The 15,926-nt window shown below is 47.2% G+C and overlaps 1 long non-coding RNA gene across 1 annotated transcript; it reads left to right on the forward strand.

Annotated features, from left to right (window-relative positions):
• The first annotated feature begins 863 nt into the window (after nt 1–863).
• On the forward strand, nt 864–2,070 carry LOC138775104 (uncharacterized). The gene is made up of 4 exons (XR_011360491.1): nt 864–922; nt 1,258–1,290; nt 1,568–1,615; nt 1,845–2,070. It is a non-coding gene; the product is annotated as an uncharacterized lncRNA (long non-coding RNA).
• Nucleotides 2,071–15,926: the final 13,856 nt, after the last annotated feature.

Consider the following 15,926-nt stretch of genomic DNA (forward strand, 5'->3'; position numbering starts at 1 on the left):
GTATGAAGAAGAGATAAAATCATCTACATTATGTGGGATAACAATATGAGTCCATGGAGATCAGAGTTCCCCATCCAAAACTCTGTGTAGTCACATATCCCCAAAAACTACGGAGCAGATTTGCCAATGTGCGCCCCTGGGCATACACCGGTCTTAATAGATCTTTATATATGTATAAATATGAGCTGGTTTATATTCTATATTCAGTGAAGTTGACGAAGACGCGGATGAGGACGAGGCGGCGGACATCCCCAGGTGAGGGCTCAAAGCTTATAGTGTTGTAAATACATATTTATTTTTTCACCATCCAGTATAGAGAGAGGAGCTGCAGGAGGACAGGATAGGGGGCGCTCTAGTTAGACATAGCATCATATTTTTCCATTTATTTTAACAGCATTTATTCACATACCAAACTGCTGACACTGTGAGATAGCCATTAGGGTCCGCATACACTTCATACTTTAGTTGGTCGTACCCGACATATATAGTAACACTATGGTCAATGCATACAGCAATGTACAGCTCCACCCATTACCTTTGCAATCACTTTCTTTACAATAAACTATATAATCTGTAATATAATGATATATTTATTTATGACATGGTTTACTTTCTATACACAGAGAAGAGGAAGAAGAGGATGAAGTGACCACCGAGGAGATCCCCAGGTAATGAAACAAAGCTTAGAGTATTGTGAATACATGTTGTTTTTTTCTGTCCGTTCCCGACATATATAGTACTATCATGGTAAATACATACAGCAATGTACAGCTCAATCCATTACCTTTGCAAACACTTTCTTTACAATAAACCAAATAATGTGTTATAAATAATATATTTATATATGAGATGGTTTACATTCTATACACAGAGAAGAAGAGCAGGACGAGGAGGAAGAGGCGACCACCGAGGAGATCCCCAGGTAATGAAACAAAACTGATAACATTGTGAATACAAGAAACTGTTATTTACCATCCTGTATAGAGAGGACAGGGGGCGCTCTATTTGGAGGTGGATTTAATTTCTATTGTGGGTAATGTTGAATATTATATTACTGCAGGAGTGAATAGAGCTGGTAATAAATGCTGGAAGGATAGAACTAGACCTGACTATAATACATGTAGCTGCAGGAGCTGATGGCCCAGCTAAAAGAATACATTTCCTTTATATTGTTTCTATATAATGTGCTCAGCAATTCTGGTTTCCTTACACTAACCATTGATTTCCCTCCATTTCTTGGTCATTTCTCCTTGGCAGAAGCAGCAGCAGAAGGAGATCCATCTTATCCAGGTAAATATAAGGGATGATACACTTACATGATAACACACCTCTATTGCTGCACTGTATATCCTCATGTCATCACTATATATTATATTATCAGTCACATATAATAACCACGAAAGGCCTCATGTACATAATACAGACATACAAGTGACATGGTGCCGCCTGTATCACACCCACTAGGATAGCACTGAGTCCCCTCTCTCCAGTGTAATGTCTATTCCCCATCACTGCTGATGGGTCTGATCTCAGGAAAGTCATGCTGGTTTTTCTCTTTCCCTTATAGACTGCGGGCGCTGTTCTGCTGCTGCTGCGCCACCAAGGAGGAGTAAAGGTGAGTAACCAAAATCCCATCACACCTCAGATCACTTTTATTCTGACTATATTTTATCCAGTCAGGATAAAAGGATATATATTTATATATATATATATATATATATATATATATATATATATATATATATATATATACATATATATATATATATGTAACCTGTGATTATTAACAATGTTCATCATATCTTTATTCTGTTAACACATGGCTTGTTATATATCCTATCTAGATAACACCGCGCCGCCAGTGTGAGGAGAAGACACCCGACCATCTGGAGCTGTCTGGAGGAGGAGGCGTCCGGAACATCAAGGGGTAAATGAGGCGCCAGTAAGAACAGGAGGAATCATTTACCTCACATGGGGGGGAGGAGGTTCCCCCATTTTCCATCAGAAATAGGAGGAATACACTTTCTTAACACCTAGAGTGTAAGGAGGAGGTGCCCTTAAAGGGGTTATCCAGGTAACTAAAAAGGCATTTCCTTCCTCGCCGCCATCTCACTTCTGGTTTGGTCTCCTCTCACACCAGCACCTTCTTACCTGGCAAAACGGAGGCGGCCTGAGACAGTGGGCCAGGTACTTTGTTGTGATTGTCGCATGCGGGTGGAACCAGTGGCGGTCAATGTACATACAATTTTGCCGATGTCATCACCGCATTGTGCGTACATTGACCACTGCTGGCGGTGAGTTTCACCCACATGTGGTGATCTCACCATAGTACCTGATCTACTGTTTCAGACCTTTGCCAGGTCAGAAGATGTTGGAATGAGATGAGTCCGAACTAGAGGTGAGATGCTGGTAATGGAGGAAAGGAAATGTCCTTTTCAGCTCCCCAGATAACCCTTTTTTAACATCAAGAGGCAAATTAGGGCCCATAACATCAGGAGGATTTATTTGCCTCATACGGGGGAAGGAGGAGCCCCCATTACCATCAGAAATAGGAGGAATACACTCTTTTAACACCTAGAGGGTCTGGAGGAGGTGCCCTTAAAGGGGTTATCCAGGTAACTAAAAAGGCATTTCCTCCCTCGCCGCCATCTCACTTCTGGTTTGGTCTCCTTTCACACCAGCACCTTCTTACCTGGCAAAACGGAGGCGGCCTGAGACAGTGGGCCAGGTACTTTGTTGTGATTGTTGCATGCGGGTGGAACCAGTGGCGGTCAATGTACAAACAATTTTGCCGATGTCATCACCGCATTGTGCGTACATTGACCACTGCTGGCGGTGAGTTTCACCCACATGTGGTGATCACACCATAGTACCTGATCTACTGTCTCAGACCTTTGCCAGGTCAGAAGATGTTGGAATGAGAATGTGATCGAACTAGAAGTGAGATGCTGGTTATGGTGGAAAGGAAATATCCTTTTCAGCTCCCCAGATAACCCTTTTCAACATCAGGAGGCAAATCAGGGCCCATAACATCAGGAGGATTTATTTGCCTCATACGGGGGAAGGAGGAGCCCCCATTACCATCAACACTAGGAGGAATACACTCTTTTAACACCTAGAGGGTCTGGAGGAGGTGCCCTTAAAGGGGTTATCCAGGTAACTAAAAAGGGATTTCCTCCCTCGCCGCCATCTCACTTCTGGTTTGGTCTCCTCTCACACCAGCACCTTCTTACCTGGCAAAACGGAGGCGGCCTGAGACAGTGGGCCAGGTACTTTGTTGTGATTGTCGCATGCGGGTGGAACCAGTGGCGGTCAATGTACAAACAATTTTGCAGATGTCATCACAGCATTGTGCGTACATTGACCACTGCTGGCGGTGAGTTTCACCCACGTGTGGTGATCTCACCATAGTACCTGATCTACTCTCTCAGACCTTTGCCAGGTCAGAAGATGATGGAATGAGATGAGTCCGAACTGGAAGTGAGATGCTGGTTAATGGTGGAAAGGAAATGTCTTTTTAGCTCCTTAGATAACTCGTTTTTAACATCAGGAGGCAAATCAGGGCCCATAACATCAGGAGGATTTATTTGCCTCATACAGGGGGAAGGAGGAGCCCCCATTACCATCAACACTAGGAGGAATACACTCTCATAACACCTAGAGGGTCTGGAGGAGGTGCCCTTAAAGGGGTTATCCAGGTAACTAAAAAGGCATTTCCTCCCTCGCCGCCATCTCACTTCTGGTTTGATCTCCTCTCACACCAGCACCTTCTTACCTGGCAAAACGGAGGCGGCCTGAGACAGTGGGCCAGGTACTTTGTTGTGATTGTCGCATGCGGGTGGAACCAGTGGCGGTCAATGTACATACAATGTTGCCGATGTCATCAAAGCATTGTGCGTACATTGACCACTGCTGGCGGTGAGTTTCACCCACATGTGGTGATCACACCATAGTACCTGATCTACTGTCTCAGACCTTTGCCAGGTCAGAAGATGTTGGAATGAGATGAGATCAAACTGGAAGTAAGATGCTGGTAATGGTGGAAAGGAAATATCTTTTCAGCTCCCCAGATAACCCCTTTTTAACATCTAGAGGCAAATTAGGGGCCCATAACATCAGGAGGATTTATTTGCCTCATATGGGGGAGGAGAAAGCCCCCCCTTTAAGATCAGTAACTAGAGGAAGAGACTCCCTTAACACCTAGAGTGAGAGACAAGAGTCTACAGGAGGCAGCAGTAACATCTAGAAGCAAGTGAGGTGAATTTATCATCAAGATTCATTGGTGTCAGATGGGACAAGAGTGATAGAGCTACTCACCCATCTATGCTGTCAGTGGTAGAGTTGGTATTAGCACCTGATCAACCTGAACCAGTGATGGAGCCCCTGCTCCAGGTTATGCTGCCCTTATCTGATTCTCAAACTATGTTTAATTAGTGTTACCCTCTAAGCCCAGAGGAGGGGCAACTCTCCAGCCATGGCTCCCTCGAGGTTTCCCCCACAGGGGGTTTTTCCTCGCCTGAGTGCTGGAGGGTGACTCATTGTGAGTCGGGGGTCTTTTTTGGTGTCATATAATTTAAAATAAAATTATGATCATTTGACACCTAATTACAATGTGTCATGTCTTTATTTTGCTGCTTTGGTGTCACTTATTTTGCTTTGGACTTATATATTTATTACATATTGCAAAGTCATAAAACCACACATCTGCCCACCAGAGGAACACCTCCATCATTTTATTTCATCAGGATCAAGACTTAGAGACCATTCACTTTAGTAGCCTTGTGGACAGTGCCCCATGGAGAAGACTGTTTAAGACACATGACACCTTTATCTGTATGTGTGTATGTACGTTACATAGTATTAATTCAACTGTTAATTCAACACTAATTATAGCAGCCAATGCAGGCCTACAGGAAGCGTAACCCTACTTTCCCAGGTGACTGAAAATCCAAAATTGCCTATGTGGGCAGGAGGGATTTTTAATAGACAGTCGAGTCAACTAGAACATAGATAATGGGTTCCAAGTCTTACGGAGCTATACACAGTAGATAAATTCTCTGAATCTACAGGAAAAGTTTAACTGGAGTGAACTTAAAAGGGAAGTCACATGAAAATAAAAAAGCAAGGCAGGCAGGGGTGCAGGAACTTAATAAACGGTGTATACTTACCAGTACCCGTCTCACTGAGCTGTGCCCTGGCTGTTATTTTCTCCTGGAATCCAAGCACGTCAAGTACCTGGAACTTCCAGCTGCAACCTGACGGCTAGGCTGAGCGGTGTCCTTCCCTCAGTCACTGACTGGCTTGAGGGGCAATTGCTCAGCCGGGCACATGACGTTGTAACTGGAAGAGCTGCAAGAACCCAGCGGCTGTTAGATGGACCCAGGGACCCTATGGTGGACTAGGGTAAGTATAGTCGGTTTATTATGTTTCCGCAACTCCCCACCCCTCGGTTTTTTTAATGTCCTGGGACTTCACCTTTAATGAATGGGTCTGGATGACACCCTTCAGTGTTGTCTGCGGGCGGGAGATAGCCCGGTACCTGTCTGCGAGTAGGAAGAGGAAAGGTTCTTCATGTGGACAAGTGTAATGGAGGCAGAGCCAGCGCTGTGGTAGGGCTGCCGGATTCACCGTATGGGAATCATGGGCTAAAACAGGGCAAAGTGTGTTAATGCAGGAGCTCTGTGTGCCATCACACACAACACAGTGTCAGCGCATCATGTACGATGGTGCCCGTAGCTGAGAGAAACATTAGTGGATGGTATCGGCTGGACTATTAAACCAATAGGTATCGGCTAAATACAAAGCAATATTTCCGGGCAGCGGTGCATCATGGGTTGTCAGCACTCAGGGCAAGGCAAAGTATTGTGCTCCCCAACTTGGGCCTGTGAACATATAAGAGTAACAATGCAGACAGTGTGAGCATTAAGCATTTTTGCAAAAAACGAAACAAAAACAAAAAAACGGATGAAAAAAACGGATGCAATTGTGTGCATCCATTTTAATCCGTTTTTCATTGACTTCCATTATATATATATATAAAAAAAAAAAAAATCCTTTTTTTTAACGGACACAAAAATGAAGTTAACGGATTCATTTTTTTTTTTAAATGAAAGTCAATGGAAAAACGTTTCAAAACGGGTGCACACAAATGCATTCGTTTTTGTTTAGTTTCTTGCAAGAAAACGGATGAAAATAACTGATTGCAAAAACGTAGTGTGAACCCAGCCTAAGGTACATTTCTTTTGCAGTGCAGTGGGATCTTATAAGCAAGTACGGAGCTGCTGCTGATTGCTGGTTTGCACATTTGTCTTTTTTGCTGCTTTTAAAGAGGATGTACCACCAGGTCCTCTTTAATCTAAACCCAGGGATCGAACGGCGCCGTCACGGGGAAGTCGGTGCCGTGGTCCATTTTTCGGACCGCGGCACGGTTCACGTCAACAGCGCCGTTCTATGAACCGCAACCTCCGATGCTTAAGCACTGAAGGTAGGCCGGCCCGCCCCCAGTGGGAGGGAATTCCCTCCCCTGTATGACGCGGCTCCATTCATTCTAAGGGAGCTGCGTCATACAGGGGCGGGAATTCCCTCCCACTGAGGGCGGGCCGGCCTACCTCCAGTGCTTGAGCATCGGCCGGTTCTGGTGCATAGAACGGCGCTGTGCACGGGAACTGGGCCGCGGTCCGAAAAACGGACCGAGGCAACGGCTTCCCCGTGACGGTGCCGTTCGATCCCTGGGTTCAGGTTAAAGAGGATGTACCTGGTGGTACATCCTCTTTAAGCACAAGGCACTTTTGCAGTTGCAGCTTGTGAGATAGTTTAGTGGTTGCAATCCGGTCACTGAGGCACAAGGCACTATAAGTGAGAGTACTTTACAGTATATATATACAAGGCACTTTTGTAATGCCTCCGAAATTGGCCGCTGGCTGTTCCTATGGAGTTGATGGAAAGAGCCAAGTACAGCGCTCTTCCAGCGTACTCGGCTCTTGCCATCGCCCAATAGGAAAGAATTGAGCCGCAGGTCGCACGCTATACAAGCAACACTATTCATAACAGAGCCGGCAAGGCCCGATATGGAGATCGGAGGGGAGTACAAAGGTCGGACACCAACCCCCCCCCCCCCCCCCGCCCCCTGACCTCCTACTTTTCCTCTATCCTGTGAATAGGGGAAAGGGTGAATTTCTTCTGGACAACCTCAAGGACAGTTTAGTCCACAGCTATTTTACCAACAAAAGTAGAAGGAACACCATCACTCTTACAGTAAAGTGAAAGCCCCTCTGTGAACAGTTTTCCTTTTCTTTCTACCCCATAGAAATTAATTTTTGAGCCCAGCAAATGGCAGAACAATCAAACTAATTGACCAGGTGAACTGCAAAAGCAAAGGAGCCATCTACATGGCAATGTGCACCTGCCCCAAAATATATGTAAGGAAAACCATTCAGGAGTTACGCCGAGGCATATGCAAGCACATTAGCAAAGATTAAAACGGGGACAGATACGGCACTAGTACGCCATGTTAGAGGCTTTTCTATTACAATGATGTTAACACATTGACTCTCTGTGGTTTGAGAAAAAGAAAACTTGGTCCTCGAGGTGTAAACTTAGCTAGCCTCCTTTTACAAGAGGAATATACAGACTACACTGTCCCTGAACGAAGGCTTCACATTTAACTAAATTTTGTTCTTTTGGAGTCTGCTTAATACTGACCAGGTATTAAAAGGGTATTTCGAGAAAAATTAAAGGGGTAGTCCTGCGGGGGGGGGGGGAGCATTTTTTCCCTGACACCGGGGAGTAGGTGGCTGCGGGAAACGACGTCCACTCACCTCCCCGGTTCCAGCTCTAGGTCCCGCATCGCGGTGCTCCGGTTCCCGGCCGCTTCCTGGTGTCTGACGCGGGCCCTAGACATGACATCTCAGGTCCGCTCAGCCAGTCAGTGACGGAGGAGGGATCCGTTTCAAGTCCGCTCAGATCCCGCCTCTGTCAGTGACTGGCTGAGCAGACCTGAGACGTATGGTCTCGGGCCCGCGTCAGACACCAGGAAGCGACCGGGCACCCGCCGCTGGAACTGGGAAGGTGAGTGGACGTAGTTTCCCTCAGCCACCTCCTCCCCGGTCCCAGGAAAAAAATGCCCCCCCCCCCCCCGCCGGAGTACCCCTTTAAGGAGATGAAGTTTAAGGTCTAACCCCTGAACCACCCCCCCCCCCCCCAACGATCATCGTATCGCACCCCGCAGGTTCTATTCATTCCTATAGGATGTGCTGATCCAGGGGTCTATTCATAACAGAACTGAAATACCTCTTTAATACAACTGTAAATAATGTATATAGATTCACTAAGTAGCAATGATAGTACATATCCCATTTCTTGAGCTGACAAATACCGATATGGCATGATGACAGTGTTTCTTATTACCTTAGAGGCTCGTAGTGACACCTCAAAAGAGAAATATTAAACTTATTACATTCCTGTGGACCCTCAAAATAGTGAATGATCTAGATCTAGAAGTTGATTAAAAAGCAAATCTCCATAGTCTGAATATTATAAACTAAGACTGTGGTCATATCTAAGGTCCCTAGTTTTAATTACCATTACAATCGCACTATTAATACATATCAATAAAAGTTACGTTTTAACCAGAACTGTGCGGTCGGTTAGACGCAGCTCGACTCTACGTCCTTCATAACTGGCCAATCAGACGCCAGGGGAGTTATTTATTCACACTGGTGTAAAGTAGAACTGGCTCAACAGCTTCTTTCTAATGTCCTACATGATCCTGGGCGACTTTTGAGGGAATAGGACAAAGATATAATGCAGATTCTCCTGACTGTGTGTGCAGTGAACTACCCACTTTGCCAGTCAGTGACTACAGCTGTGTCCCGCCTCACTCACTGATTGGCTCAGTGGGTATTTCAGAGTGGGGCCGTAACATCACAGGTTTGGGAGCCCGACGGGGACCATGAGCTGTGACACTGCACTGTGGGGGCATGGGGGTGGGTCAATAGGACTTCTTTATTATGATCTCATAATGTATGTGAGAAAGGATTTTTCTGGTTTTAATAAATAAGGGGCTTATGGTGCGTTTACACAGACAGATTTATGACAGATTTTTTAAGCCTAAAGCCAGGAACAGACTATAAACAGACAACAGGTCATGATAGAAATACCGATATTTCGCCTCTTTTCAAATCCATTCCTTTGGCTTTGGCTTCCAAAATCTGTCAGATAAATCTCTCTGTGTAAACGCACCATGAGATTGATAGAACATAACACATATTAATGAGGAACATTTATAAAATTAACATGAAAATTCAATTATAACATTTTTAAAGATTTTTTTTTAAAGCTGGAGTTGGAGACGGGACATTTAACCCCTTAGGGACCAAGCCTATTTGGACCTTAATGACCAGGCTCATTTTTCAAAATCTGACCTGTCTCACTTTATGCGCTTATAGCTCAGTGATGTTTTAACATATGCTAGCGATTCTGAGATTGTTTTTTCGTCACATACGGCACTTTGTGTTAGTGGCAAAATTTGGTCACTATCTTGTGTGTTTTTTGTGAAAAACATAAAAATATCATGAAAAATTTGGGACTGGGACTAAAAAGCAGGCCTGGCAATGAAATCCCAGCAGCTCATATTCAATATAATCCCTGCTGGGGCCTGACTGGTCATAGGGCATCTCTGGCAAATGGCTGAGGGGCCGACGTCCTCTGTGGGGCGGTCCCGACTCCCTGGTAGGCCCAGGCCCCGACACACATGCGGCACACTGACTGTCGGGTGGCAGGGCCCCCCCCTCCCCCCGACAGTGATACAGTGCTGCCACGTACCCCCCAATCACTCTTGTGACAACAAGCAGTGTTTTGCTTGCGGTAACAGGAGGCAGTCTAGCCCCTCGCTGAACTACCTGGGGGTGTCCAGGGCAACACAGGGGGGCCATCTATAAGAGGGACAACATAAGGGTGCCATCTATAAGAAGGACAACATGGGGGTGGGGGGCATCTATAAGGGGGACAAAATAAGGGGGCAACACAGGGGGGGCATCTATAAGGAGGATAGAGAACAAAGTAGGGCCATTTATAAGGGGGACAACACATTGGGGTCATTTATAAGAGGGGACAACACAGGGGGGTCATCTATAAGAGGGAATACACAGAGGGGGCATCTATAAGGTGGAATACACAGAGAAGGCATCTATAAGGGGAAATACACAGTGGGGGGGGCATCTATAACGTAGACTACACACAGAGGGGGCATATACCGTATGCCCTGACAGCTATAAACCTTCAGGAACTGCTGGGAGTTGTAGTTTTCCCTACAAAATAAAAATTTATTTTGTAGGGAGAACAATAACTCCCAGCAGTTCCTGTAAGGCTGCGTTCACACAGGAGTAAAACTGACGAAATTCTGCTGCGGAATCCCGCCAGCCTCCGTGCCATACTGGCAGTCTATAGGAGGCTCGTGTCCATTCTTCCACGCAGAGAGAGAGGAGCCTCCCGTAGACTCCCTAGTATGGTACGGAGGCTGGTGTGATTCCGTGGCTGAAAATTTGCCAGTTTTACTCTGTGTGAACTGGCCCTTAGTATATAGCTGTCAGGGCATGCTCGGAGTTGTAGTTGCCAATCTATGGGGTTGGGAGTTACATTTTTTATTCATGTAAAATGAATACCCCAGAACTATGTAACACCTAACCCCATAGATTGGGAACTGCCCTTGCAGCTATAGACCTTCAGGAACTGGAGTTGTAGTTCTCCCAACAAAATATATTTTTTAATTAAGGTAAAATGAATTCCCCAGAATTATCTACTTTGTTGAGAGAACTACAACTCCCAGCAGTCCCTGGAAGGTCTATAGCTGTCAGGGCATGATAGGAGTTGTAGTTCACAATATATGGGGTTGGGTGTTACATAGTTCAGGGGTATTCATTTTACATGAATAAAAAATGTAACACCCAACTCCATCACTTGTGACCTACAACTCCCAGCATGCCCTGATAGCTATAGACCTTCAGGAACTGCTGAGAATTGTAGCTCCCGGTATGTCTAACATGATTATATAGTATATAGGGACCTTAGTAGTGTCTGTGCTGCAGCGACATTTTATCATAAAACTTTCCCCGTACGGTAAGTGGGCTTGGGTGCTTTTACATGCCAGGGCTGATATTAAGTCCCAGTCCGGCCCTGACCCCTGCCATATGGCGGGAAAATACACAATGTCACACAACACCTAGGATGGAGCCGTCTATCACTACTCATATTCATTTGTAAATTACACTAGGAACAATACAAGAAAAATAAAATAGCTAGGATTTACCTAATGAGGTGATCATGTATGTACTACTACTATACAAGCACATATATAATCAATAATACCGCCATAGAGTGGTCAGATACCAGCTCTATGTAGGATCTGTACAATAACATTATAATAGCACTCATATAGCCAATAATAGTTAGTGTATAATACCAATGTGGTTATATACTGTATATACTGCATATATAAGCTTATGTAATTAAAAGTACTGAAAGACTTGAGATTTTTTTTAAATAGAATTAAATTACAAATCTCTGGCACTTTCTTGCACCAGTTGATTTGAAAGAATCCCCCCCCCCCGCCCGCTGGAGTTCCCCTTTAATACATATACAAAGTATAATAGAGTAGTCATTCCTGCAAACCACCTCTGTGTGTAGTCAATGTCTGGGATTGGCGCTACAGCCATATACAGCTCTGGCATTGTGGAACAGTGGACATGTGCACTAGATCTCCACCTTATCGGGCGACATGACAGATAAGGGAAAATGTCTTATGTGTTTCAGTGTCCATTTACACATGCAGGGGATGGTACGATTTCAGGTGAGTATAACGTTATCTGTGGCACCATAAGAATAAAATAATCTACCATGTCGGCCTCTATGCTGCTTCTATTTGTTCTCATGTACAGTATGTACAGTATATAGACTATGGATGAAATGTACCACCATATTGTGGTATAATATTACGCTTTACCATAACATGTCAATATTTATAAGTAAGGGAGGAAAAATACAGGAAACCCTTGTGTGACCCCTGCTGTGTATATATGCAGGGCAGGTCAGGGACGCTTTAACCAGAGGGCACATGGTGCACGTGCAGCGGGCCCACTGGTTAAAGGGGCCCCCCCGAGCAGGCCGGCCGTTGCTATGTGCGACCAGTGCGGTCGCACAGGTCTCCGGCCACCAGCCTGTCAGGGGGGAGCGCCATGGATGGGTAATCTACTTACCCCTCAATGGCGCCCCCTGCAGGGCCCCCCGTCCGCCGCTGCCCCGCCCGCCCGCCCGCTGCTGCGGCGCTTCACCGCTTCAGCAGCAGCGTTACTGACAGAGAGAGAGAACCATTGGCTCCCTCCCTGTCAGTCACTCTTGTGGCCGCACTTCCTGCGGGCACAAGAGGCCGCACTCTCCCTCTAGCGCCCAACGTCACTGGAGCGTCTGCGCGAGGGTAAGGGGAGTGCAGCCTCTAGTGACAGCAGGAAGTGCGGCCACAAGAGGCAAGAGAAGAGGAACCCGTGGACCTAGGTGAGTAAAAGTGTTTTTTTTTTTATGTTATACGGGAGGGGGAGCGCATATACTATGGGGCAGCACAGGGGGCTATATACTATGGGGGAGCACAGGGGGCTATATACTATGGGGGAGCACAGGGGGCTATATACTATGGGGGAGCACAGGGGAGCTATATACTATGGGGAGCACAGGGGGCTATATACTATGGGGGAGCACAGGGGGCTATATACTATGGGGGAGCACAGGGGAGCGATATACTTTAAGGAGAACACAGGGGAGCTATATACTATGGGGGAGCACAGGGGAGCGTATATACTATTGGGGAGCACAGGGGGCTATATACTATGGGGGAGCACAGGGGAGCTATATACTATGGGGGAGCACAGGGGAGCTATATACTATGGGGGAGCACAGGGGAGCGCATATACTATTGGGAAGCACAGGGGGCTATATACTATGGGGGAGCACAGGGGAGCTATATACTAATGGGGAGCACAGGGGGCTATATACTATGGGGGAGCACAGGGGGCTATATACTATGGGGGAGCACAGGGGAGCTATATACTATGGGGGGAGCACAGGGGGCTATATACTATGGGGGAGCACAGGGGGCTATATACTATGGGGGAGCACAGGGGAGCTATATACTATAAGGGGAACACAGGGGAGCTATATACTATGGGGGAGCACAGGGGAGCGCATATACTATTGGGGAGCACAGGGGGCTATATACTATGGGGGAGCACAGGGGAGCTATATACTATGGGGGAGCACAGGGGAGCTATATACTATGGGGGAGCACAGGGGAGCGCATATACTATTGGGGAGCACAGGGGAGCTATATACTATGGGGGAGCACAGGGGAGCGCATATACTATTGGGAAGCACAGGGGGCTATATACTATGGGGGAGCACAGGGGAGCTATATACTATTGGGGAGCACAGGGGAGCTATATACTATGGGGGAGCACAGGGGAGCTATATACTATGGGGGAGCACAGGGGGCTGTATACTATGGGCGACAACAGGGGAGCACATATACTATTGGGAAGCACAGGGGGCTATATACTATGGGGGAGCACAGGTGAGCTATATACTATTGGGGAGCACAGGGGAGCTATATACTATGGGGGAGCACAGTGGGCTATATACTATGGGGGAGCACAGGGGAGCTATATACTATGGGGGAGCACAGGGGAGCTATATACTATTGGGAGCACAGGGGAGCTATATACTATGGGGGAGCACAGGGGAGCTATATACTATGGGGAGCACAGGGGAGCTATATACTATGGGGGAGCACAGGGGGGCTATATACTACTGGGGAGCACAGGGGGCTATATACTATTGGGGAGCACAGGGGGCTATATACTATGGGGGAGCACAGGGGGCTATATACTATGGGGGAGCACAGGGGGCTCTATACTATGGGGGAGCACAGGGGAGCTATATACTATGGGGGAGTACAGGGGGAGCTATATACTATGGGGGAGCACAGGGGAGCTATATACTATTGGGGAGCACAGGGGAGCTATATACTATTGGGGAGCACAGGGGAGCTATATACTATGGGGGAGCACAGGGGGCTATATACTATGGGTGAGCACAGGGGAGCGATATACTATGGGGGAGCACAGGGGAGCTATATACTATGGGGAGCACAGGGAGCTATATACTATTGGGGAGCACAGGGGAGCTATATACTATTGGGGAGCACAGGGGGGCTATATACTATAGGGAAGCAAAGGGGAGATATATACTATGGGGGAGCACAGGGGAGCTATATACTATTGGGGAGCACAGGGGAGCTATATACTATTGGGGAGCACAGTGGAGCTATATACTATGGGGGAGCACAGGGGGCTATATACTATGGGGGAGCACAGGGGGCTATATACTATGGGGGAGCACAGGGGAGCTATATACTATGGGGGAGCACAGGGGAGCTATATACTATGGGGGAGCACAGGGGAGCTATATACTATTGGGGAGCACAGGGGAGCTATATACTATGGGGAGCACAGGGGAGCTATATACTATTGGGGAGCACAGGGGGCTATATACTATGGGGAGCACAGGGGAGCTATATACTATGGGGGAGCACAGGGGAGCTATATACTATGGGGGAGCACAGGGGAGCTATATACTATGGGGAGCACAGGGGGCTATATACTATGGGGGAGCACAGGGGAGCTATATACTATGGGGGAGCACAGGGTAGCTATATACTATGGGGGAGCACAGGGGGCTATATACTATGGGGAGCACAGGGGGCTATATACTATTGGGGAGCACAGGGGAGCTATATACTATTGGGGAGCACAGGGGGCTATATACTATGGGGGAGCACAGGGGAGCTATATACTATGGGGGAGCACAGGGGGCTATATACTATGGGGGAGCACAGGGGAGCTATATACTATTGGGAGCACAGGGGGCTATATACTATGGGGAGCACAGGGGAGCTATATACTATGGGGAGCACAGGGGAGCTATATACTATGGGGGAGCACAGGGGGCTATATACTATGGGGGAGCACAGGGGCTATATACTATGGGGGAGCACAGGGGAGCTATATACTATTGGGGGAGCACAGGGGAGCTATATACTATGGGGAGCACAGGGGAGCTATATACTATGGGGAGCACAGGGGGCTATATACTATGGGGGAGCACAGGGGGCTATATACTATGGGGGAGCACAGGGGGCTATATACTATGGGGGAGCACAGGGGGGCATATACTATGGGGAGCACAGGGGAGCTATATACTATGGGGGAGCACAGGGGAGCTATATACTATGGGGGAGCACAGGGGGCTATATACTATGGGGGAGCACAGGGGAGCTATATACTATGGGGGAGCACAGGGGAGCTATATACTATGGGGGAGCACAGGGGAGCTATATACTATTGGGGAGCACAGGGGAGCTATATACTATGGGGGAGCACAGGGGGCTATATACTATGGGGGAGCACAGGGGGCTATATACTATGGGGAGCACAGGGGAGCGTATATACTATGGGGAGCACAGGGGGCTATATACTATGGGGGAGCACAGGGGAGCTATATACTATGGGGAGCACAGGGGGCTATATACTATAGGGAAGCACAGGGGAGATATATACTATGGGGGAGCACAGGGGAGCTATATACTATTGGGGAGCACAGGGGAGCTATATACTATGGGGAGCACAGGGGAGCTATATACTATGGGGGAGCACAGGGGGCTATATACTATGGTGGAGCACAGGAAGCTATATACTATGGGGGAGCACAGGGGAGCTATATACTATGGGGGAGCACAGGGGAGCTATATACTATGGGGGAGCACAGGGGGAGCATATATACTATTGGGGAGCACAGGGGGCTATATACTATGGGGGAGCACAGGG

This window comes from Dendropsophus ebraccatus, unplaced genomic scaffold, assembly GCF_027789765.1.
Source record: "Dendropsophus ebraccatus isolate aDenEbr1 unplaced genomic scaffold, aDenEbr1.pat pat_scaffold_1350_ctg1, whole genome shotgun sequence".
NCBI lineage: Eukaryota > Metazoa > Chordata > Amphibia > Anura > Hylidae > Dendropsophus > Dendropsophus ebraccatus.